Source organism: Phallusia mammillata, chromosome 6, assembly GCF_965637545.1.
Source record: "Phallusia mammillata chromosome 6, kaPhaMamm4.hap1.1, whole genome shotgun sequence".
NCBI lineage: Eukaryota > Metazoa > Chordata > Ascidiacea > Phlebobranchia > Ascidiidae > Phallusia > Phallusia mammillata.
This window is the reverse complement of record NC_137257.1, coordinates 23,482,204-23,486,413: the sequence shown is the minus strand read 5'-3', so window position 1 is coordinate 23,486,413 and position 4,210 is coordinate 23,482,204. Positions and strand designations below refer to the sequence as shown.

General features: G+C 37.8%; 1 long non-coding RNA gene across 1 annotated transcript; it reads left to right on the top strand.

The window, feature by feature from the left end:
* The first annotated feature begins 3,186 nt into the window (after nt 1-3,186).
* Nucleotides 3,187-4,210, top strand: LOC145233908 (uncharacterized). Its single transcript, XR_013861209.1, has 2 exons — nt 3,187-3,618; nt 4,009-4,210. It is a non-coding gene; the product is annotated as an uncharacterized LOC145233908 (long non-coding RNA).

Genomic DNA, 4,210 nt, shown 5'->3' with positions numbered 1-4,210 from the left:
CGCAAAATGGCAAATATACATACATATTTTAAGAAATAAGCACAGGGACCTTGAAGACCCCTTAGAATGGCCCATCTAATACCAATAAAATTAAGCGTTGGTGGAGAAAACTCCACAAAAGGTTGGAGATGTTTTTTTTTTTAAATGCAGTTGAAGTCCTTAATCTTTACGGATAACACAAGTTTTATTTTGTGTGTATGAACCAATTGTAACCCGAGAGTGCAAAATATTTGACAGTAACTGGAACGGTCATCGGATAAGACAGGGGTCACCAAACTTTTTTCACTGCGGGCCGGAGAAGTTTAATAATAATTTTCGCGGGCCGCATATAGTTTACATGTCCTAGCGCCGCCTTTCTAAAGTTAGTCCTCGAGGCGATTTTTATAGGGGCGCCAAGAGATGGTCTTTCTACAATCCTATTTAAAATCTGGTAATGCGACTGTTAAATTGTACAGTTGGTCTCATCTTACGAGCAATGCTTGTATATTACGTCACAAGTAACAAAATAAAGCTATTGTTTGCACGCAATTAACACTTGTAGTCGTGTTTGTGACGTAACAAACCGGCTTTAGATCAATCTTGGGTGTTGTTATCCTATTAGGTAATATCAATTGTACATATCTCACCAGGAAAACTTTCGTAAGAAGTAGATTAATATTTGAATGTTACAAAGTTATCAATAACAGTTTGGCAAACCAAAAAATGTGGTCGCGGGCCGGATAAAATGACCTTGCGGGCCGGATCCGGCCGTTATGGTACCCAATCGCAATGCTTTTTAGTCTTGTCTGTGATATCACAAAGGTTGCCTTGTTACCATCAGCGGTACTTGACGTCCTGTTGGTTTTCACGGCCAGTGCATGTTGCATCGATGTTGTTTCCTCGCATTTCAGCTATTCCAATTACTCTTTTAATGAAGAAATCAAAGTTTTTCATGATGTCTATTGCCTCACCACGTTTACATGTAGCATTCATGCTTCACCTCTCTTAAAGCTGGAGCAACTTGGTCTTCTTAAACCAGTGGTTCTCAAAGTATGGGTCGCGACCCAAACATGGGTCGCGCAGGGTAAAAAAATGGGTCGCGCTATGGTGATTCAATTATGCCCAAACGAACTATTACTGCATTAAGTAAACACAAACGAATTAACTTAATGTAGTAGTAAAGTCACCACACTCGACCACGTTGTACAGTAAAATGAACCAACCATTAACACATACACACCACATAGGACAATATAGCCTTCCAACTTTGCTGTTTCGCACAAGGCGATTGTAACGTCATAGCACCGGAAATAATAGGACAAGTTAATCATGCGAAACTGAACTTGGAGATATAACAGTAAGCGTTTAAAGATGAGTAAGTATTCGTACAAGGAAACATTTTTAGATTTGGGATTCACTTCTATCAATGATCATGGTGCTGCAAAGCCACAATGTGTGTTGTGTTATGCAGTGTTGGAGAACGAATCGACCTCGTTAAGCCTGCAGCCATTTTGACATGGGCAGACTCCTATGCGGCGACGACGTGGCCTCGAAATTGCGTCTCGTTAATACATTTTTTATGTTTGAGGCTTGGGTCGTGAGATGTTCATAAAACTCCGATTTGGGTCGCAGTCAAAAAAGTTTAAGAACCACTGTCTTAAACCAACCGCTGATTTGCTTAACGTCTGTGCGTAACTTGCTATGTCAGCTACTGTTCTTTCTCCGCACTCTAGGAGCACAACACGTGAAATGATTGTACGGCCCGCGGGCCTTAGTTTGGTGACCCCTGGGATAAGACATCAAAAAGAATGTGCAACTGCCAACTAGAATTTCAGACCACCTTTAATTCTTCAGAATCACATCGTTCTTCTAAAGGCCAATTGAAACAGAAGATCTCAAGCATGTTGCTGAGTTTTCTGCTCCTGAAGACTGGCTTGGTGAAGAACTAAAAAAATGTACAGAACTTTTCTCTAACCATCAGTTAATATTATTTGAAAAGGCTGCCCAGAATTATTGCTTTTTACGCCATTACTTAGCTGCTTGCGTTCAAAGTACATTGTGTATTGTTTAGTTAACCTTTCGCACAAAATAAAAAAAATCGGAAGTGTTAACTTCCTTTTGTTCTAACTCATTGAAAGGAATAGAAGTAACACAAACAGATTAAGAACACTTAAAACATTTGTATTTAGTTTCATTTAGTCACCACCATAATTTTAGGCATGTTTTGGTTGTAATGGTTACAAAATTTGTTGCAGGTATGGTGGCAGGTAAAGTTGTTTATGGCTGTGGTTAACAAATTACCAGCACAGAAAAAACTCCATGTTGTCGTCTAATGAAGTGCTGGTTGCAATTTCTGGGTTCATTTTTTTCCATACTCATTGTTGTCTTTTTTTGAAAGAAGAGTGATTGATAGCAAATGGGCCACCATCCCGCTTCACAGAGATGGGTTGTTGCAGTAAAAGGCATAAGAGCAGCCATGGTTCTCTGAACACCAGAATTCTTCAAGAGTTTTCGAGTCAAAGATCATTAATTCAACTCATCAAATGGGATATGAGTAAGCTCTGCACTTCAACGGATGCCTGTGCAAACATTCAAGAGTCCATTGCTTTAACAGGGCTCCCGTTGAGAACCACTAGGTTATTTTATGGTGGGATTGCTGAAATTAAATGTCCATATAATGGCCGTAAGATTAAAGCAAACAGTGGCATTTTATTTGAGGAACTTGGCAGGCATAAATTATCCTGGCAGCAAAAACTTGAAGAAAAAAAGATTACTACTAATCCAAAAGTTGTCCATCTTGCACATCTAATACAATTCCCCAGAAATATTACTTGAATTTAGTACGTAATTTTGTTTTTTTGATAGTACATGGGAACTGCTGTTATAGCTGGTCACAGCGTCGTCTGCTACGTCAATAAACGACGAACCGGATGTTTTCAATTAACGCAAAATGCGCTCTTTTAGAGTTCGATTAAAGCGCCAACAAAAGCCTTCGTTTCGTGCTTAAAGAGCCCCGGCACCGGAAAATTATTTTTTAATATGTTGTTTGTCGTATTTTTATAAACACGATTTCAGATTTAAAACCACAAAAATTGAAGTTACTAGTCAAATATTTACGTTTTAAATCTAAAAACACTGACACCCTGCGGATATTTTGTCACTGAGCTCAAACGTCATGTGACGTCACCTCGTACCAACTTTGTTTGGAGCTTGTTTGTAGTCGGTGGTTGTTAACGTTCTGCGACGCCAATTACGTTAGTCAGTTTAGGTATTTTGGTGTTTAAATGTTTTCATTTTTATACTCAAGTGTGCAAAAATGCCTGCAGTGTGTTCTTTGTATGGTTGCAATTCAAGAGGAAATCAAAAGGCCAGCAATTTGACACTTTTTCGCTTTCCAAATATAAAGCGATTGCGGTCAGCTTGGATTAAATTTGTTAACGTGAAAAAAAGGGACCAACGAAATACAGTGTTCTTTGTAGCCTACATTTCACAGATGAATGTTTCACAAATAAAATGCAGCAGACAGGAGTATGGCAAAAGTTCTGGTGTTAAAGCCAAATGCCATTCCATGTATTCATTAGAACAGTCTTCTTCAGCAAGAAATGGCATTGAGAGCAGTTGTAAGAAAAGTAGCATATGGTATGCTTTAATTAATTGTTTTCTGACATAATCTCATTTAACATGATGGTCTTTAATATTACCATTATGTCATACTAATTTAGTTTATTGTCATGCCATTTACTTGGTAATAACAAAAAAGTGTGGTTATGAAAAAAGGTGTGATAATATCAATATATTTTCATTTGGGAACCACCCAATCTAAGCTATGAACCAAAATACATTGTGTGTAAAGGAAAACTTCTTTACCTCTTAAATGGTGTACCAGAAGTAAATTAACTGCAGATTTCGCTGGACACTCAGCTAAATTTGGTACATACACAATGATGAATGATGGATCTTTGCAACAATAAAATTGTTGCTATTAACCTTGTTAATGTATTCAGATGGTAATTTCATAATATTTTCTAGAGCAATGAAGTGGCAAACAGCAATGATATGGAAAAAGGATTCTTGGGATGCATTGAAAACATCACAAGCAAAGGATTGTTTATTAAAGCCTGACAGGCATCCACAAATCATTAAATACATTAGTGAAGAATCGTCAGAAACAAAACATTATGTTTGGCATGTAGCTACAAGTATGATAGAAATAAAAGATGAGCATACACCA